This window comes from Lepidochelys olivacea (assembly GCF_965140295.1).
Source record: "Lepidochelys olivacea isolate rLepOli2 genome assembly, chromosome: 1".
Taxonomy (NCBI): Eukaryota; Metazoa; Chordata; order Testudines; family Cheloniidae; genus Lepidochelys; species Lepidochelys olivacea.
Genome location: NC_140411.1, coordinates 186,390,097 through 186,412,701, shown reverse-complemented (window position 1 = coordinate 186,412,701; position 22,605 = coordinate 186,390,097). Strand labels below are relative to the sequence as shown.

Below are 22,605 nucleotides of genomic sequence, written 5' to 3'. Positions count from 1 at the left end.
TTGCTACATACACAGGTTAGTAATCCAGTCATCAGCCAGCACTAACATGTGCTGCACATGGTTAATGTGGAGTGTTTCAAAATCTGGGTCAGTTTAAAAAAATGCTGCATTGATCGGTTTCTCCAGTAGAGGGAGTCATTATCAATGAAGTCAATTTCAAAACAAAGGCTGCAGCATATATATGGTAAAAATATTCCAAATGTTAACGTCCCTTTTGTTCATTGCAATGTTTTAAATATGTTAGAAACACTGAAGAAGTCAAGCACGCGTACAGATCAAATTTATTATGGTTTAGTAGTAAATCACCATGCTGTCAAATATTCTTTTTTTAATGTTACATTAGGAAATGATAAAAAGATTAATAATTGTCAAGCCATTTCAAGAGTTTTTTATTATAAATGTTTGTTATCTGTAATAGAAAGTGTATTTAGACTATTTGTGTGGGAATGAGGTGATCTAGTGCAGTGTTTTTCAAAGTTCGGGTTGCGACCCAGTACTGGGACATGGCATGTAAGGCACTGGGTTGCCTTGGTCACCACGCAGGGACCCTAGCAGCTCTGGTCAGCACCGCCGACTGGGACATTCAAAGTCCTGTTGGCGGTACTGCCCAGCTAAGGCAGACTAGTGCCTACCTGTTCCGACACCGTGCTGCGCTCTGGAAGCAACCAACAGCAGATCTGGCTTCTGGCAGGGGGGCCACAGGGCTCCGTGCATGGCCCCCACCTCAAGCACCGGCTCCATACTCCCACTGGCCTGGAATCAGCCAATGGGAGCTGGGGCGGCGTGGTGCCTGTGGGCAAGAGCCACGCAGAGCTGCTTGCACGCCTCCGCCTAGGAGCCAGATCTGCTGCTAGCCGCTTCCGAGGCGCAGCATGGTCCGTGGTGCCAGGACAGGCGGGAAGCCTGCCTCTGGACCCCAGCTGTGCCGCTGAGCGGGAGCCTCTGGAGGTAAGTCCGTGTCCCAAAACAGAGGTAACAAATATATGGCAGGGAGATTTAGGGTTTAGAATGTTTATTTTAGGTATTTGTGTTATGTTTTGAACCAGCTTTTCAAAAATGTCCTAGAAACTTTTTTATAGGGCAAAAATAATGTGAGATACAGTCACCCCATAATATTGCAATTCGTGGATGGAGGGAATACTGCAAAAACACAATTTTTTCTGGCTCCATAAATGGTTCCTTGGGGTATTAAATAAGCCAGTGAAAACCAATTACACTGAGAGAGTCCATATTATTTGGGTTTACTGGGAGACTTCAATTTTAAGTTTTATTTGGGTTCCTATTGAACCAAAATACAGAGCTTAATATAAGGTATCATAGCCATAAAAATATTGTTGGCACATTTCTTTATTGGTCTCAGACATGTATCTGCATGGTCTAGAATTTCCACTGAAATTACTAATTTTTACATATATTTTATATTGTGAACTACATTTCAAAATGTGCCTCCACCAGGTCATTGTCTGTACAGATGTAACTCTCCAGATCACTTTTTCAGCACTGTGATTTTCACATGCAGAAAATGGGAGTTGTTCAATAACCTTCATTCACAAGAGGTAACTCCCAAAAGGGCACACAAACATTCATACATGACAAGTTGAACATAAATAAATGCAGGCCAAGTTTTGAAAATATAGCTTGGTACTTATTAAATATGTACACACATTTCCTATTATATTTATATGATTCCGATTCCTCTTCTCTTAAAAAAGTTGGTAAAACAAAACAAAAAAAGTGTAAAAATAGCAGCTCACATAATTTGTTTACCAGCCACATTTTTCTCATAGAAAGATTCCAAATTTCACTCTCACTGACCATTATAATATGACTTATCACCTATATATATTTACCAAAGAGAAACACTTGATACTGCTCTCCAGATTATTCTCATTTATTGAAATGAAGGAACATTTTTTTTTATTATTTCTTAAAAATGGAAGTTACTTTCTGTAAACTAATTATTTCAAGAAGGAGAAATAAGAGTTCAGTATTTATGTTAAGAGGTCTATAAAAAAGTATGGAGATCTGTTAAAAAACCAAGAGGACCAGTATCTTCAAAAAAATTAAAAAAAACCCCAAACCCTAAGAATGATCAGGTAATTGAGACAGAATCACTTCACATAAAGAGTCTAGGGAAGCGGATTCAAGCAAAGGAGGTGTACAATAGATTAAGACACTTCAGGTAAAATTTTCAGAAGTGCATAAGTATAGGCCCGAAAGCCTAACCTTGAAAATGGTTTTAAGTGATAATTATTCTAAGTAGTAATTTGTATTCATTTTGTTAGTATATATGATATGATGTGTTGTGAATTAGCAAGAAGAAATAGTGTTTGGTTTTATTGCATTTTTAGTAGTAGTAAGAAGGCATTGTTTTAGTAAGGATAGGATGGTTTAGCAATGCTTTGCTTTGCTTAGCTTGCTTTGCTTTGCTTAGTAAGAAGCCTTGTTTTTTAAAATGATTTACTGTTCTCTGTGAGTGAGGAATGTATGGTATGCTAACAGACCAGAGATAGGAGGCACCAGTACCAGATGATCCAGATGGTCAAGAGGGGAGTGAAGGAATCGAGAAGCTCCACCCTAATGATCAGAAAGGCTGAAGAAAAGCAGACTGGTGACCCTAAAGCAGAGGCAGACCTCTTTCCCGCCCCGCCCCCGATGAGATAAATAGTGGAGCCGGAGAGACGAGATAAGAAACTGCTGCAGAAAACAACCCAAAATAATGCTGATTTGGAGCAACCTGGACTACTTTGTGATTATTGACTCCAGTGTGACACAGCAGGGCCCATAGACTCGCAGTGGAACTTATTGCTATAAAAGAAGGGTGTATTGCCATGGGACTTTGGGTTCATTGTACATCAACACCAGGGCTTCAAATGCGTTTGACAGAGGCCCCAGCTCCCCCTCCCTTGTATGTGGTTTCAGCTGGCCACTAAAACTGACCGAGCAATGCTAAGGACTGGTAACTATAAGATCCATCTGCAGAACCTTTTTTGGGATGAGGGGGTGTTTGTGTGTGAATGGAAGCATATGCTGATTTTAATGCTTAAATTGTACTCTCAATAAATGCAGTGTATTGCCTTATCCCATTGAAAAAGACTTCTTATAAACATAACGTAAGTCCCATTTTCAAAAGGGATATAAATATTTAGGAGCCTAGGTCTCATTGAAAGCCAGTGGCAGTTAGGCTCCTAAGTCTCCTTTGAAAATAGGATTTACTGCCCATCTTTGAAAATTTTATGCTTAGGTCTACTTAGAAGAAAATTAATAGGACCCTGAGAGAAAGCAAGAAGGTTTCCATACTTTTCAATGGTTGGATACTGTATTTTAACATAAGATAACATGTTCTGGCAAATCGTGTCCTTTCTATGTTAGCAATGCAGCCATGTAAGCTAGAACCCACGTGTCCTAAGCTTTTCTCTTGATGTTTTGTAATCATTGCATAGTAAGTTACATGACATGGCCTGAAATTGGTAGGAAAGCAGAGTTAGAACCCTGCTTGGAATGTCTGTAATTAACCATGGTTCTGGAAAACACAGTTCTAGGTGTTAATGTGAATCATGCCTAGATATCCACCTTACTAAAGGCAGAGGAAGGAGAAAGAAGGCGGCATAAACTGAGGAGAAAGGGACTGATCATAAATAAAGTTAGGCCCACCTGGGTGGGATGTAAAATTGACAAAGGAATTTAAAGAAAAAAAAAAAAAGCAGTCAGTAGCAATCAAGATAGCTCAAATTATTGAGCTACAGAACCTGTTACCACTGCCTAAAAGACAGCTCATAGGATGTCTCTCGCAGATCTTGGGAGACAGACCAGTCCTCGCTTACAGACAGCCCCACAACCTGAAGCAAATACTCTCCAGCAACCACACACCACACAACAAAAACACTAACCCAGGAACCTATCCTTGCAACAAAGCCCGATGCCGACTTTGTCCACATATTTATTCAAGTGCCACCATCATAGGACCTAATCACATTAGCCACGCCATCAGGGGCTCGTTCACCTGCACATCTACCTATGTGATATAGGCCATCATGGGCCAGCAATGCCCCTCTGCCCTGTACATTGGCCATATATATCTGACAATCTCTATACAAAAGAATAAATGGACGCAAATCTGACATTAGGAATCATAAACATCAAAAACCGGTAGGAGAAGACTTCAACCTCTGTGGCCACTCAGTAAAAAAAGATTTAAGGGTGGCAATTTTGCAACAGAAAAGCTTCAGAAACAGACTCCAAGGAGAAACTGCTGAGCTTGAATTAATATGCGAACTAGATACCATTAACTTGGGTTTGAATAGAGACTGGGAGTGGCTGGGTCATTAAACATATTGAATCTATTTCCCCATGTTAAGTATCCTCACACCTTCTTGCCAACTGTGTAAATGGGCCATCTTGATTATCACTACAAAAGTTTTTTTCTACTCCTGATAACAGCTCATCTTAATTAATTAGCCTTTTACTCCACCTTTTCATGTTCTCTGTATGTATATGTGTGTGTGTGTGTATATATATATATATATATATATATATATTCTTACTATATGTTCCATTCTATGCAGCCGATGAAGTGAGCTGTAGCCCACGAAAGCTTATGCTCAAATAAATTTGTTAGTCTCTAAGGTGCCACAAGTACTGCTGTTCTTTTTGCGGATACAGATTAACATGGCTGCTACTCTGAAACAACTCATAGGATGTCTCCTCTCTCCTTCTTCTCCCTCTCGCCCTTTGTTTGTGGTCTCCCCAACAAAGCTCTTTCTTTATTTCTGTCTCTCCCCACCCTCTACATCCTTGAATTTTTCTCCACAGTGCCTGCCAATGGCCTCCCCTTGTCTTCAGCTACTAATCCCTGAAACATTAATCCCAGAATGGGGTCCATGTTTCATGCTGTCTCAATTGGCAGCTGGCAGCCTCCTTTGCTCTTGTTTTGTCAGCCCTTCCATACCAACTGTGTGGCACTGAAACACACAGATAAGGGGACTGCAGAAGAGCCATCAGACAGAGAACAGCGGGAGAAGAGAAGCAGTTGCCAGACACTGAGGAGGCAGCATTTTCATCATCTGCAGGTGGCAGGAGCTGTGAGAAGTTGGGTTCAGTAAAATACATGTCTCTCCTGCTGACAGCACCGTGAGGGACAGATCCAGGGCAGAATTTTAAAATGACATTCCCTTGACTCCCCCCCAGCACATCAAAGTTGCACTGCAAAATAGCAGCAAAAATATTAGCATAGCACATAAAGAGGCATCACATCACAGAGAGTTAAGAGTTGTGGCTCTGGTGTGGCAGCATCTGGAATACTATGTTCAGATTTGACCATCTCATTTCCAGAAAGATACCAAACAGGAGAGAGTTCAGAGAAGAGCAGCAAAATAATTAAGGGGCTGGAGGGACTTACCGAGGAGGAAGATTAAAAAAAACTAAATAAATATGTTTAGTCTGTCTAAGCCATAACTAAGGAGAGGCATACTAACCATCTACAAATATTTGAATGGCATAAACACTAGGGAGGAAAAGGAATTACTTAGTCTGAAAAGCTAGGAGTAATGGAATGAAATTAAGAAATGGAAAATTTAGTCAGAATTTAAGGGAAATCCTCCTGACAGTGAGTTCTATTAGTTTGTGGACAATATACCAGCAAATGTTCAATAGGGAACAATCCTGCATAGATAAGGAGAGGGATGTGACCTACTGGGGTCTTTTCAATCTCAAATATTTATGATTCTATAATTAAGTATTATTAAGTTTAATTGTATGTGCCAGTGATTTTCTCTCTGCTTATTGCCTAGGTCAGCTGTATGCAAGTATTTCTTAACTAAACATCTTACCTTTTAACTCATTAATCTTCCTAAAATTAAGCAGATGGAATAACTGAATTTTCTGTTTATGTTACTAGAATTAAAGCAGTTTTGCTTATCTTTTCAAATGATGACTACTTTATCCCTACAAAACAAAACAAATATCACAATGTGAATCCCTAAAAATGCGAGGCAAGCATACATACTTAAGGCTGTGTGGTTTAGTGCCTGAACTGGGTCAGCCTGAGGCTGAACACCTGCTGTGTTCAAGGGAACCATTGTTGCAAAAGCCAGTTAATGTAAAGCAAATCAGCATACTCCTGCACACCAGCTATTCCATCTCTCAGGAAAAAAGAGTTTACCAGGCTGCTTTATAGAGTTGTAAATAGTGTGTGTCAACTAGGATCCATTTACATGGCTTTGTACCCAGAACATGCCAGCTTAACATCTCACCCCCTTTCCCCATGCTGCACCATCATTCACAGAATACATTGTTGTTTGTTCCCGCCTCCCTCTGCTCTACCCAGCCAGAACTGCTGTGCAATGACTGTCTGGTGCATAGCAGGTTTCTACTGCCTTATGTTGACACATTCATTCTTGTTTTGGTGCACACACTTGGGCACGGGGAGAATTCATGCCAAAGTGTCTTTTACTGTAATAGATTGCCATACAGCATAAGAATATAGGATGTGTTCAGTGTTTCATCGTGACTTAATTTGAGCAGGCACAGAGAGGTCTTAGTGTACTATTTTCATTTTCCCCCACCACCACAGCATGTGTTGCCCTGTGAAGGGTGGGCATTGTAATTTTCTGCCATTTCAGCGTGGGATAAGCAAAGCACCAAAGCAGACAGTTTAAAGTATTTGGTAGCTTGTTACCGATTTCATACGCCTTACGTCCATATGGCAAGACTGTTCGCTCTGAAAGGTGAAAGTGCACATGCAGTACTTGAGACAAAATTTAAGTGAAACTTCTTTTTGGTTGCCACCAGATACAGATATGCTGTATCTTTTACTAGCACTATGTTGAAAGGATCTTCGTAGTCACCAGCATTTGAACATCATTTCTTTCTTGGCTAAAAGAAAAGGAGTACTTGTGGCACCTTAGCGACTAACCAATTTATTTGAGCATAAGCTTTCGTGAGCTACAGCTCACTTCATCGGATGCATGCAGTGGAAAATACACAAGATGTTCTTATACATACAAACCATGAAAAAATGGGTGTTTACCACTACAAAAGGTTTTCTCTCCCCCCACCCCACTCTCCTGCTGGTAATAGCTTATCTAAAGTGATCACTGTCCTTACAATGTGTATGATAATCAAGGTGGGCCATTTCCAGCACAAATCCAGGGTTTAACAAGAATGTCTGAGGAACGGGAGGGTTGGCCAAGGGGTGGTGTGTAGGTAGGAAAAAACAAGGGGAAATAGGTTACCTTGCATAATGACTTAGCCACTCCCAGTCTCCATTCAAGCCTAAATTAATTGTATCCAATTTGCAAATGAATTCCAATTCAACAGTCTCGCTGGAGTCTGGTTTTGAAGTTTTTCTGTTGTAATATCGCAACTTTCATGTCTGTAATCGCGTGACCAGAGAGATTGAAGTGTTCTCTGACTGGTTTATGAATGTTATAATTCTTGACATCTGATTTGTGTCCATTTATTCTTTTACGTAGAGACTGTCCAGTTTGACCAATGTACATGGCAGAGGGGCATTGCTGGCACATGATGGCATATATTACATTGGTAGATGTGCAGGTGAACAAGCCTCTGATAGTGTGGATACAATTAACTTAGGCTTGAATAGAGACTGGGAGTCGCTAAGTCATTATGCAAGGTAACCTATTTCCCCTTGTTTTTTCCTACCTATACACACCCCCTCGCCCTTCCCACCCACCAATTCCTCAGATGTTCTTGTTAAACCCTGGATTTGTGCTGGAAATGGCCCACCTTGATTATCATACATATTGTAAGGAGAGTGATCACTTTAGATAAGCTATTACCAGCAGGAGAGTGGGGTGGGGGGACAGAAAACCTTTTGTAGTGGTAAACACCCATTTTTTCATGGTTTGTACGTATAAGAACATCTTGTGTATTTTCCACAGTATGCACCCGATGAAGTGAGCTGTAGCTCACGAAAGCTCGTGCTCAAATAAATTGGTTAGTCTCTAAGGTGCCACAAGTACTCCTTTTCTTTTTACGAATACAGACTAACACGGCTGTTACTCTGAAACCTTTCTTGGCTAAGTACTTCAGAAATTACCGCTGGCCCTGTTGGAGTAATTGTGCAGGATTCCTACATCACTCAAAACAGTAAATGAGTAAATTTATTAGACAGTAAATGAGGCAAAGTTTAGTACTGAATATGGCTGATGTCTGTAAAAAAATGGGTATTTCTAACATATGAGCAAATCATAGGTGCAAGAACCTGGGTGCTAGCGTTACAATACCATGAACACTAATTACAGGAATCTATTTGCTGAAGCACTGAACTTTTCAGCTAATGCTGTAGCTATCAAGCTGAAGTAGGATAATGAAACAAAACCATTTTTCCCTAATTCTGCAGCAGCATCTGCCATTTTTAATTTCTAAGATGCGATAGCTGATGTAAAAAGCTTAATTTGGTTCATAGGTTTCACAGCATGTATGGCTTTAATAACTTTTTTTCATAAGAAAACAGCCACAAGTACTGGAAGATGACCTAGTCGGTACAGTGGATGACTCAGGGCTAGATTGTGTCCAGCCTAATGTTGATGCACAAGCTGTGAGGAGGAAGAAAGAATAAGGAGATTTATCCCTTTTCCCAGTGTCAAGGTTTGGGTGCAATCCCACTCTTTTTGTATTCTAGGAGCAAAAGGACAGCAAATCTAGTGCTGACAGTGAAGTCGCTGGGGAGACTGGCTTCAAGGAGTGCACCGTTGCTTGTGAGAGACAGTCTTCCCTATTGATATTGTATTAAAAGGTGCATGAAATTCAATGATAATACTCTACAAGCAGTTCTTAAATAAGTAGATTCAAGCTCTGGCCATCAATTTAACACAGTCTTCTCTTTGCCTCTACAGTGTGACACTCTTCATGTTGCTTCTGGAGCCCTTTATATGTTGGCATTTGGCTCTTATATTCATAACAATCCTCCCCTTCACTTCCATCCACCAAATTCTGGATGGTGCTTGCTGCTCAAGGCCCGAATGCACTAGCTACCAACATTTTTTCAATTCTGGATGGTATTTTAGATCATGTACTACACTTAAGGTCAGTGTTATTAACGCAGCCTAACCTTATTAGGGAGTAAGGAAAAAGTCACTTACCTTTTTAGATTAATAGATATCAAATGTGGAAAGACCCTCCTCAAGAATTTAGCACATGTAACTTGCACATCAGACACAGCAGTATGTATAGATTTGTACAGAATCCCCATTAGTTTTCTTTGTAGCTTTGCCTTGAATACCTGAGTTCGCCCTGATCCCCGTGTTACAAAACACCTGCTACATGTCAGCCTACATTTTTACTTTCTTAACTTTCGGACATTATTTATTCTTGTGCCTGGACAGACTACTGAAAAAAAACCCCACCCTTTTAGTATCTTTGTTTATTACATGTAGAAATTTAGAAAGAATGTTGCTGTTTTCTCATATTTTTCTCTCAGCTTAGTATATATTCAGTTTGCTCAATCTCCCTTCGTGTCAGGGAGGTTTTTTCTAAACCTTTTATTGTGACTATTGTTGCCCCCCTCTTCAGTTTATTGATCATTTTTAAAGTCCTCAGCCCAGATGTAGTTCTGGAAAATGTACTAAAATGATGTATAATGAAGAGACTTCTTTCTCAAACTTTGAAACTGTAGGTCAGGAACATAGTACCATGCAGAGCCAAAAGTAATTTATATATTTGGTTTCACACTGACTTTCTGTTGAGTAGGGAGCAAAATACATACTGCTGGAGTTGCACAAAACAAAACAGTGTTTACTCATGCATGGAGAGCAAATTACTTTTGGGTAGAATAAGAATGTTTGAGTTTAGAACTGACAGAGTTTTCATGTTATCTTAAAGAATAATGTCAAATCTTTTCTCACTGCATAATTTTTGGGTTGGGTGGTTTGCTTTTTAAATGAAAATGAGAAATGACTTTGTACCATTGATGCATTCTTGGATTCAGGACACTTTCCCACTCTGCATCTCCTACCAGAGCTCCTGGTTCACTTCTGGGAAAGTAATTTCCCTTTGACAGCCACAAGATAGCATCTATAGATTGTTCTAAAAAATTTAAGTTCCCATTAGGAGCTGGGGTGACTATTCTCTAGCAATCTAAACTCTTTGATAAATGTTTATTATTATTTCCTTCACCTGGTTGAGACTCGGTAGCAATGTTTGGAACAGCTACTAGGCCAGCTCCCTCCATATTTCTTGTAGTTACTGAAAACCTACTCAGTGACATTTGCTATCAGTGATCACAGTGGGGAAACAAACCAATACAAGTTTTTCTAAGTATCCTATTTAATGTATCTTCCCTCAGAGTATCAGAGGGGTAGCCGTGTTAGTCTGGATCTGTAAAAACAGCAAAGTGTCCTGTGGCACCTTATAGACTAACAGATGTATTGGAGCATAAGCTTTCATGGGTGAATACCCACTTCATTGCTGCATCCGACAAAGTGGGTATTCACCCATGAAAGCTCCAGTACGTCTGTTAGTCTATAAGGTGCCACAGGACTCTTTGCTGCTTCCCTCAGAGTGAAGATCTTGGGTGGGAATCTCCATTCAGCACACACACACACACACACAGGGATATGGGGAGCTAGTTGCGGCTCCATGATTCTAGACCACCCGGCCACGGTGTATGTTAGGTGTTGTTCCTTATGCCGCTGGTGTAAGTTCTCTCAGTGATCTGGCACTACTGGAGGAACAAAGCTCCTTATAAGGGACTCCTTATAAGTCCCTTCCCCACCACTTACACCAGGGATGGAGGGTGCCTGGTGTAGAAACGGTCTCCACCAACTTTCTGTTAGCAGGGAGCTTCCCTATGCAAGGGGAATATTCTGCTAGGCATTTGTGGACAGTTTAAGTCCACTTTGCACTACTTGAGCAGTGCAGGATGAGTTTGATGGACTGGAAAATTTGGTGGCCTATTTCTTCTAATGAAATCCTTATTTATTATGAAACATCAAGTCCAATAAGCTATAGCAAAACTGCCATACGTTTTGCAAACCAGAAAGGAAACACAGAATTTCATAAATTCGATAATCAAAACAATATTTTTACACAAGTTATTGGTTATCGTCAGTTTTTACTAGGAGACTAGCATGTTTGTTGATACTGCACCTGTAAGCTCTGGTTAGTGTTGTATTAAGGACGATGCAATTCTGCTGTTTCTCATGAGCTTTCCTAATGAACATCTCTCATTTTCATTACAGAGATGAAGTACACAGGAGATGACCATCTGACAAAGATATGGGGCTTTCTGTTCTAATAATCACAAGTGACAGTGATGGAACTGTGGAGAGAATCAAACTCAAATAAATTAATTAGCAAGGACATTGTTTATTCAGTGGGAATTCCTAATGTATGTGGTGTCTGGTTTAATAACTTACTGTCAAATCAGTCCCTCCTGCAACAAAACCATGGTGCGGGGGCAGAAGGACAGAAGAAATACAAGTTGTCCTCTGGTGGAGGAATGAATTAGAAGGATCTTGAAAATCCACTTGGAGAGAGAGACCTCCATATCTGTAGAGGCTGCAGTCATCCTTATGGATGGCTGCCCTTCAAAATACCTCTTCATGCCCCACTACTGAAATTGCTCCAAACAGAGCCGTACTGCCATTGGCTGGGCCCGAGCCACAACAGAACAGGGAACAAGGGCATTTAAACAGTGCAGGGCCACTCCCACTATCACAGTGAAGCACCGATGAAGATGCAGCTACAGAGAAACAAGGAGGAAAGATGGTGCTCTAGTTGCATTTGCCTTTTCATACAAGCAAGGGGAGATTTATTTGTGAATAGTCTCTTCTTTGTGTACACCTGTGGGGATAATCTAGCCTCACTTTTTTTAATGATAACCTACTGAAATGAACTAAGTCAATGACAAGGATTATTCCTTCGTGCAAACTAATGTTCTTGCGCCAGATCCTGAGATGGTGCACTGAAGTCAATGGAGCTGGTTCCTTTTTTGCCGGATTATTTCACTCTGCAACAGAGCTAGCACTAAAAGTGGATTTCCATTGACAAACTACTTTCTTCCCTTTTAAATAGCCTTTATGGAGTATTTCTCACTTGTGTATTATAATTTTAAATGCACAAAGACTGTAGTTCACCAGGGAGTGATAATTAAGGCTCTTCCTGTGCCGTGGCTGTGACTTCCATGACAAAACTTCTAGAGGTTTTATCCTTAAACTCCTGGTACTTTGCTACCCTGGCCAACCTGCTACTAAAGAGGATTACTTAAATGTTAACAAATCAGAATCTCTATATATCCAGTGTAGTGGAGTATAGGAGAATGAGCAAGGTCTTTAAATAAAAGAATTTGGAGCTTAGTAAGTACGTTCTCCAAGGAAGGAAAGGTCTCAGTTATATGTTTGTATAGTGTTTAGCATGAGCCCCGGGCTTTAGCAAAAACTAAGTATCCATAAAACAAGTGACTTCTGTGACACGGTTAGCCAAAACATCCTCTTCCTTATGTACTGCTGGGCCACTGCAGTGTTCAGTACTATTCAAAAAAGCAATGGAACATTTTTGAAAAGACTTATTATATCTCTATACTTCTCAAAGAAAAACAAAAAACCTTCACACCATTAAGTCTGACCCATGTATTCGTGAAGGAGTGCAACATGGCACATTCTTTGTTGGAATAGTGATGGCCTATGGAAGGGTTAAAATATGACAGTTAGTAGAGAAAGAGATGGCAGTGCAAAATACACAGTACTTTATGACATCAAATCTAAAGTAAAAGATTTCTCTAATGTAATATTTTAAAAAACAAACATATCCATAAGAGCGGCAAAGAGTCCTGTGGCACCTTATAGGCTAACAGACGTATTGGAGCATAAGCTTTCGTGGGTGAATACCCACTTTGTGGGATGCATGGAATATCCATAGAATTTACAAAACACAGTCCTTACTACGTTGTTTAAGATGGTCATAATGTTCTTCCATTGTAATTTCAGGTACTAGATACATAAATAGAAACAACTTTACCTGCTCTCTGACAAGAGAATGATTATTTGATCATTGTAAAATAAAGTGCTGTGTCGCTGTCTTCCCTATGCTAAATGCACTTATGGATATGCAAGGGAGTAAGACTATGAAAAGAGGGGACGCTACTGAATTGTCCACCAGAGCAAAACTTAAATTAATATTATGTGAGTCTGCTCTATACAATTAATATTGGCCCTAGTCCTGCAAAGGGATCCACAAAGGCAAATACTTTGAATAGAGACCATTGACTCTGCACAGAGGCAAAAGTCTGCTTTTATTGGTCTCAAGAATGATTAGGTCCATGATGTAATTTATCACAAATATATGCAAGTGTTATACATGAAGGGTAAAATTTTGAAGTAACTTAGGACAGTGGCTCTCAACCTTTCCAGACTACTGTACCCCTTTCAGGAGTCTGATTTGTCTTGCGTACTCCCAAGTTTCCCCCCGTCCACTTAAAAACTAGTTGCTTACAAATTCAGACCTAAAAATACAAAAGTGTCACAGCGACTATTACTGAAAAATTGCAACTTTCTCATTTTGATCATAGAATTATAAAATAAATCAATTGGAACATAAATATTGTACTTACATTTCAGTGTATAATATATAAAGCAATATGAACAAGTCATTATATGAAATTTTAATTTGTACTGATTTTGCTAGTGCTTTTCATGTAGCTTGTTATAAAACTAGGCAATTACCTAGAGGGGTTGATGTACCCCTGGAAGACCTCTGAGTCCACCCTGGGCAGGGCGATCTCTATGTTTTTTGCCACCCCAAGCTCCAAGAGTGCAGCTGCCCAAGCAAAAAAAAAAAAAAAAAAAAGGGTGGGGTGGGGTGGCCAGAAGGCCGCCCTGGAATTGTGCAGCCCCAAGCATGTGCTTGCTTTGCTGGTGCCTAAAGTCGGCCCCTACCCCTTGGATATCCCTGATTGGGAACCACTGACTTAGGAGTCTAGGAGTAAAATTTTGGAACTATGTCTTTGAAATTTAGGCATGTAATGCAAATGTAGTGCATACTGAGTTACCCAGCCAAACATACACCTGATGATTCAGAATTTAATTACTGATTGTTTCATATTGAATGGAGTAGAAATTGGACATTGATGCTATTTTTTTTTAGTTTTATTAAAACTACAGTTGATTTATAGGCAAGAATCACTATACTTCAAACTAAAACAACGAGGAGTCCTTGTGGCACCTTAGAGACTAACAAATTTATTTGGGCATAAGCTTTTGCGGGCTAGAACCCACTTAATCAGATGCATGGAGTGAAAAATACAATAGGCAGGTTCTGCAGTTTCTGGACACTCAATAACTTAAAAGTGGCCATTCTTCAAAAAAAAAAAACTTCAAAAACAGACTTCAACAAGAGACTGCAAAGCTGGAATTAATTTGCAAACTTGACACCATCAAATTAGGCCTGAATAAAGACTGGGAGTGGCTGGGTCACTACAAAAAGTAATTTTCTCTCTGTTGATACTCACACCTTCTTGTCAGCTGTTGGGAATGGGCCACATCCACCCAGATTGTGTTGGCCTCGTTAGCACTGACTCCCCACTTGGTAAGGCAACTCCCATCTTTTCATGGGCTATATATTTATACCCACTGACTGTATTTTTCACTCCATGCATCTGGTAAAGTGGGTTATATCCCATGAAATATTATGCCCAAATAAATTTGTTAGTCCAGGGGTGGGCAAACTATGGCCCACAGACCAGATCTGGTCCCGCAGGGCTTTGGATCCGGCCCGTGGGATTGCCACCCCCTTGGTGCCGCAGGCCCCATGCCACTCTGGGAAGCGGCCAGCACCATGTCCCTGCAGCCCGGGGGGGGGGGAGGAGGGGCAGGGAAGAGGGCTGAGTGCGCTGCCCTTGCCTGCGGGTACCTCCCCCAAAGCTCCCATTGGCTGAGAATGGGGAACCATGGCCAATGGGAGCTTCGGGGGAGGTACCCACAGGCTTGTGGAGCCCTCTTGCCCCCCCCACAAGAGGCTACAGCCTGCAGGGACGTGGTGCTGGCCGCTTTCCAGAGTGGCGTGGGGCTGGGGAGCTTTCCCTGGCCCCGCTGCCGCCCCGGAGCTGCTCCAAGTAAGTGGTGCCAGGCCAGATCCTCCACCCGAACCCCTCCTGCACCCTGCACCCCAACCCCCTGGCCCAACCCCCCTGCCACACCCCAACCCCCTGATGCACCCTGCACTCCCTCCTGCACCCCAACTCCCTGCCGCATCATTCACCCCTCCTGCACCCCAACTCCCTGCCTTGAGCCCCCTCATATACCCCTCACCCCTCCTCTGCTCCAACCCCTTGCCCATAGCCCCTTCCTGCACACCGCATCCCTTCCCACACCCCGCACTCCCTCCCGCACCCCAACCCCCTGCCGAAGCCCTACATTCATGGCCCTGCATGCAATTTCCCCACCCAGATGTGGCCCTCGGGCCAAAAAGTTACCCACCCTTGCGTTAGTCTCTAAGGTGCCACAAGGACTCCTCGTTGTTTTTGCTGATACAGACTAACATGGCTACCCCCTGAAACCTACACTTTGAATTGAGATTTAAATCATAGAATCATAGAATCATAGAATATCAGGGTTGGAAGGGACCCCAGAAGGTCATCTAGTCCAACCCCCTGCTCAAAGCAGGACCAATTCCCAGTTAAATCATCCCAGCCAGGGCTTTGTCAAGCCTGACCTTAAAAACCTCTAAGGAAGGAGATTCTACCACTTCCCTAGGTAACGCATTCCAGTGTTTCACCACCCTCTTAGTGAAAAAGTTTTTCCTAATATCCAATATAAACCTCCCCCACTGCAACTTGAGACCATTACTCCTCGTTCTGTCATCTGCTACCATTGAGAACAGTCTAGAGCCATCCTCTTTGGAACCCCCTTTCAGGTAGTTGAAAGCAGCTATCAAATCCCCCCTCATTCTTCTCTTCTGCAGGCTAAACAATCCCAGCTCCCTCAGCCTCTCCTCATAACTCATGTGTTCCAGTCCCCTAATAATTTTTGTTGCCCTTCGCTGGACTCTCTCCAATTTATCCACATCCTTCTTGAAGTGTGGGGCCCAAAACTGGACACAGTACTCCAGATGAGGCCTCACCAATGTCGAATAGAGGGGAACGATCACGTCCCTCGATCTGCTCGCTATGCCCCTACTTATACATCCCAAAATGCCATTGGCCTTCTTGGCAACAAGGGCACACTGCTGACTCATATCCAGCTTCTCGTCCACTGTCACCCCTAGGTCCTTTTCTGCAGAACTGCTGCCTAGCCATTCGGTCCCTAGTCTGTAGCTGTGCATTGGGTTCTTCCGTCCTAAGTGCAGGACCCTGCACTTATCCTTATTGAACCTCATCAGATTCCTCTTGGCCCAATCTTCCAATTGGTCTAGGTCCTTCTGTATCCTATCCCTCCCCTCCAGCGTATCTACCACTCCTCCCAGTTTAGTATCATCCGCAAATTTGCTGAGAGTGCAATCCACACCATCCTCCAGATCATTTATGAAGATATTGAATAAAACCGGCCCCAGGACCGACCCTTGGGGCACTCCACTTGATACCGGCTGCCAACTAGACATGGAGCCATTGATCACTACCCGTTGAGCCCGACAATTTAGCCAGCTTTCTACCCACCTTATAGTGCATTCATCCAGCCCATACTTCCTTAACTTGCTGACAAGAATACTATGGGAGACCGTGTCAAAAGCTTTGCTAAAGTCAAGAAACAATACATCCACTGCTTTCCCTTCATCCACAGAACCAGTAATCTCATCATAAAAGGCGATTAGATTAGTCAGGCATGACCTTCCCTTGGTGAATCCATGCTGGCTGTTCCTGATCACTTTCCTCTCATGCAAGTGCTTCAGGATTGATTCTTTGAGGACCTGCTCCATGATTTTTCCAGGGACTGAGGTGAGGCTGACTGGCCTGTAGTTCCCAGGATCTTCCTTCTTCCCTTTTTTAAAGATTGGCACTACATTAGCCTTTTTCCAGTCATCCGGGACTTCCCCGGTTCGCCACGAGTTTTCAAAGATAATGGCCAGTGGCTCTGCAATCACAGCCGCCAATTCCTTCAGCACTCTCGGATGCAACTCGTCCGGCCCCATGGACTTGTGCACGTCCAGCTTTTCTAAATAGTCCCTAACCGCCTCTATCTCCACAGAGGGCTGGCCATCTCTTCCGCATTTTGTGATGCCCAGCGCAGCAGTCTGGGAGCTGACCTTGTTAGTGAAAACAGAGGCAAAAAAAGCATTGAGTACATTAGCTTTTTCCACATCCTCTGTCACTAGGTTGCCTCCCTCATTCAGTAAGGGGCCCACACATTCCTTGGCTTTCTTCTTGTTGCCAACATACCTGAAGAAACCCTTCTTGTTACTCTTGACATCTCTGGCTAGCTGCAGCTCCAGGTGCGATTTGGCCCTCCTGATAACATTCCTACATGCCTGAGCAATATTTTTATACTCTTCCCTGGTCATATGTCCAACCTTCCACTTCTTGTAAGCTTCTTTTTTATGTTTAAGATCCGCTAGGATTTCACCATTAAGCCAAGTTGGTCGCCTGCCATATTTACTATTCTTTCGACTCATCGGGATGGTTTGTCCCTGTAACCTCAACAGGGATTCCTTGAAATACAGCCAGCTCTCCTGGACTCCTTTCCCCTTCAAGTTAGTCCCCCAGGGGATCCTGGCCATCCGTTCCCTGAGGGAGTCGAAGTCTGCTTTCCTGAAGTCCAGGGTCCGTATCCTGCTGCTTACCTTTGTTCCCTGCGTCAGGATCCTGAACTCAACCAACTCATGGTCACTGCCTCCCAGATTCCCATCCACTTTTGCTTCCCCCACTAATTCTACCCGGTTTGTGAGCAGCAGGTCAAGAAAAGCACCCCCCCTAGTTGGCTCCTCTAGCACTTGCGCCAGGAAATTGTCCCCTACGCTTTCCAAAAACTTCCTGGATTGTCTATGCACCGCTGTATTGCTCTCCCAGCAGATATCAGGAAAATTAAAGTCACCCATGAGAATCAGGGCATGCGATCTAGTAGCTTCCGTGAGCTGCCGGAAGAAAGCCTCATCCACCTCATCCCCCTGGTCCGGTGGTCTATAGCAGACTCCCACCACTACATCACTCTTGTTGCACACACTTCTAAACTTAATCCAGAAACACTCAGGTTTTTCTGCAGTTTCGTACCGGAGCTCTGAGCAGTCATACTGCTCCCTTACATACAGTGCTACTCCCCCACCTTTTCTGCCCTGCCTGTCCTTCCTGAACAGTTTATAACCATCCATGACAGTACTCCAGTCATATGAGTTATCCCACCAAGTCTCTGTTATTCCGATCACGTCATAGTTCCTTGACATCACCAGGACCTCCAGTTCTCCCTGCTTGTTTCCAAGGCTTTGTGCATTTGTATATAAGCACTTGAGATAACCTGTTGATCGCCCCTCATTGCCAGTATGAGGCAGGAGCCCTCCCCTCACAGACATTCCTGCCTGTGCTTCCTCCCGGTATCCCGCTTTCCCACTTACCTCAGGGCTTTGGTCTCCTTCCCCCGGTGAACCTAGTTTAAAGCCCTCCTCACTAGGTTAGCCAGCCTGCTGGCAAAGATGCTCTTCCCTCTCTTCGTAAGATGGAGCCCGTAAGATGGAGCAAATACATTTGCTGAGCTCTGTACTAAAAACTGAAGTATATAATTTTTCAATTTTTTATTTTATTTTACTTTGAAAAATATTTGGTAATGGACAAGATGTGTAAGTTTGTTAAAAGGTTACTAAGTACTGCATTATGGAATTAGTGTAATCATATTAGAAGTTAATGCAGTATGATGGCAAGTAATGTGAATGCAAAGCAAAAGATAGTCCTTTAATTATGTTCTGAGTTTACAGAGATAGAATGATTGCTGCTAAGATATGTTTGTGAAGACCCCATTCAGTTGCCAGGAAAATGTGATTTTACAATATGCATCTTTGTAACCAATGGCCTGATGCTAAAGTCAAAACCTCCTTTCATGCAGGCCATTATGATGCTCTTAAAATGTCTTTGTCATACCAAAACAATTTCAGTGTCACTTGAGAGAGAACTTAATATTCTTCCACCAAGCTCAGATGCTGAGTTGTCACATAGTACAAAGGCAAAGGCAGGCAGCCAAAAAGGAGGTCCACCGAGTTAAACAGCTTATTATAGAAAAATCATACACAAATCACAATGAAAGTACACCTAGTCCTAAATAACCATTAGTGTACAGATCAATATTTCAGCTTTTTGGGGATTTGTCCCAGTAAATGTTTTATGCACTTGTGAGGGGTGGATGCTATTGCATGCTTACATAGAAATACCTTCATTAGATTAGATAAAATAGGCCTAGTGGTGCACAGACCTGCGCAATATACCTTGCCCAGTGAGCTGGCACTTGGGTCTGCACTCCTTCTCCACAGGCACGCAGAACCTAAGCTGGATCATACTGGATGCATTGGTGCCGAGCCCTCATTTACACTATTGACCTGAGGAGCACTAAACGTCATTTTCTGGAGGCACATGGCTCCCTCGCCAACCTCACAAGATAGTTAATAGCTCCATACCAAGCTGAATACCTCAGCCACCCAATTATGGGTCTACCTCTCCACCTCACCCCGCATACAGGATCAAACCATTAGTTGTGATGCTCATAATTACCCTGTTTCAACTCATTTGTAACTTTCACACTCACAGGACTCGGCAATAAGATTTCCCATTTTTAATGGGGCCATTGAGAGGAAGAAACTCAATGTTTTGTTATTATTGGGTAAAAATAAAAGAACATAACATGGCCTGGGCATTGTAACAGGCTGGCCTTCCTTTTTAGGGACAGCAGACTGGGGGCCAACTCTCATTAATCAGATGCAGCTGAGAAAGTGGTAGGTATTTGGGATTATTAGATCCACTGAGAAGAATTAAGAGACTGGGAGAATTAGATGGCTGGGAAGGGGAATTAGAGAGGCTGCAAGCCCAGTCAGAGGATGCTACTAAGGAGGAAGAGGCAAGAGAGAAAAGGCTAGAAGCCATGCAGGCTGCAGTTGGTGGTGGTCTCTCTCTCAGGTTCCAGGAAACTAGCCTGACCAGACTGAGACTCTAATTTGACAACTTGATGTGTGGGAGCTTTCAATGAGGATTCTGAAGGGAGGGCCTTATGGACTGTTATAACAACTGCTCCTTTTCTGAGACTTTAATGAAGGGGACATGCTTTATTTTCTTAGTGTGTTTTTGGCTTCCTCTTGCCCGGATCCTTGAAAGCAATCTCATAGATGCCCCATATGAGGGAGTGGAGAGAATGAAGGTGGGGCACATTTGCAACACCACACTTGGCTGGCAGGGGACGCGTGGGGATGGCACTTACATTTTACAGGCATGAATACATTTTTCAGCTAAGTTTACAAATCTCACAACTCCTTCCCAGGCTTTTTATAACTATGGGTTCAATTATGCAACATTTACACATGATTAGTAGCAACTGACTCCATAAGAAATCCTGAAGAAATCCAAATGAGGGTATGTCTACACTTCAAGCTATGGGTGTAATTCCCAGCACAAGACAACATATCTGTGTTAGTTCTAACTGAGCTAGCATGCTAAACAGAATGTAGCTGCGGCACCACCAGTGGTGGGATGGGTTAGCTTGAACGCTTGTCTCTCTCACAACAGAAGTTGGTCCAATAAAAGATATTGTCTCACCCACCTGGAGCTCTTGCTGATAAGACTGTCCTTTACAAGCCAGGGAGAATCCTCGTTGTGCTTGTTTCACTCTTCCGTGGACACGCACTCCTTTCCATCTTGGAGGTCACCAAGCTTTCCCCTATGCAGAACACAGAAAGGGAACATAGAATAGAAAATTGCTAATCAGCCTCATTTGTAGGTAAAGAACAATGGTTATTGAAACTCCCACAGAAGGTAACTATTTAACTCCAGACACTCTGCTAGGGAACAGCCTAGGAGGGTACCCTAAACTGATCCCAGCCATATGCCTTCCTTTCCTTGCCCAAGAGGGAATACAAATCAATCAATCAATCCCTAAGTCACCCTATTCCAGCTACCAAAACAAGAGAGGGGCAAAGAGAGGGTGCAAATTTATTTTGCTGTGAGAATAAAAATTAAAATAGAACACTAAAATAGTTTAGCATCATCATACTTCAAAGAAAAAATATTAAAATGTTATGGATTTTAAGACAAACATAGCTTGAATTTTAACCTCTAACTACTTTTCAATGCCATAATAAAACCTGAGGGGAAAAAATCCTACTGGATTGTCCCAGAATTAATATCAGATTTCTCCAAGCCCTAATTACAATAATAGTATTGCCACATGAGGTCTCAATTAACCTCTCCTGACATTCTAAGCAGATTATTTTAAGGGTTGTGAAGCATACAAATAGAAATTTCATTTCAAAATGGACATACACCATAATGTTAAAAACTCCAACATAACTAGCTCACTGTTTCAGCAAACAGCAAAAGATGATGTCAGGCAGTTTGACAAAATTGGGGCTCAATAACCAAATATCTTTCTCAGGTAGAGAACAGAAAGATGAAGAGATGCTATGTCTTCTGATATTCAAGCCTACATTCTCTGTTGCCCACTTTCATTTCATTACCCCTAGTTATAAACCCCAGGGCCACAATTCCTTTCTTGATAATTATGTACTTCAAATATTTCTACTTGGCTATCCCATCACCCCTCAGTCACTGAAAAATAATAAACAATCTCCACAGGGAAAAATATACACACGTAAACCTGCCAATTTAAAATAGGGTAAGAAGAAAGTTTTAAAATAAACTGAAAGCAAAACAGATAAAAGCTGAGCTCAGCCGGAGAGGTTGTTCCACCCACTGGAGAAAGGACATAAGTGTTTTTTCCTCAATTCTTTGATTGTGGTCGATATAAAAAAAATGCCTTTCATTTCCTGTCATCACCTGCTGGTAGGAAGATTCCCACAGTGTCCCTTAAGACACAGAAATTATTAAAATCACTGAAATCTTTCCTGAGAAGTCATTCCCTTCAGCAATAAAGGTGTTGCTTTTCTTTGAATTCCCCTCCAACATGTCTACATCATTCATGTAATGAGGTATCCAGAGATGTACACAGCACTCTAAGGGTCAAGTGTTGAGTGCCTCACTTCCAAATCAATGCGAGTTGGGAGCATTCAGTACCTCACAGAAAGCACATAGGCCTGAATGCTCAAAAGGAGTTAGGCACTTCAGTGTGTGTTTCAGGCACTGAGGTCCAGTTTTGGGACCACAGTGATGCACAAAGCTCTTGCTGAAACCCTGTAAGTGCCTAAACTAGCTCAACACCCATGTCTTTGCAGTAACAGTTCCCTACATGCCCATGTGTCTACCTCTGAGCATGCATTGCAAACTGCTGCCTCCCCCTAGGCATCTGGCCACCCATCTCCCCCACTCAGGTCCAGAGCAATTCAAAACTTGGGGAAGACTGGCATTCAGTCTCCTAACTCAGCTGATCTGATAGGCATGCTCAGAGGCTGCCTACTGGATTTGTGCCCAATAGGTAAGCTTATACACAACATAAGCACTCTCCAATAACTTTTATCCTAGTGGTTAAGGTACTCGCTTGGAGACCCCAGCTGAAATCCTCCCTCCACCTAATG

At 42.4% G+C, this 22,605-nt stretch overlaps 1 long non-coding RNA gene across 1 annotated transcript; it reads left to right on the top strand.

Moving 5' to 3' along the window:
* The first annotated feature begins 812 nt into the window (after positions 1 to 812).
* On the top strand, positions 813 to 13,522 carry LOC311528701. The gene is made up of 4 exons (XR_014713673.1): positions 813 to 948; positions 8,645 to 8,758; positions 8,859 to 9,048; positions 11,202 to 13,522. It is a non-coding gene; the product is annotated as an uncharacterized lncRNA (long non-coding RNA).
* Positions 13,523 to 22,605: the final 9,083 nt, after the last annotated feature.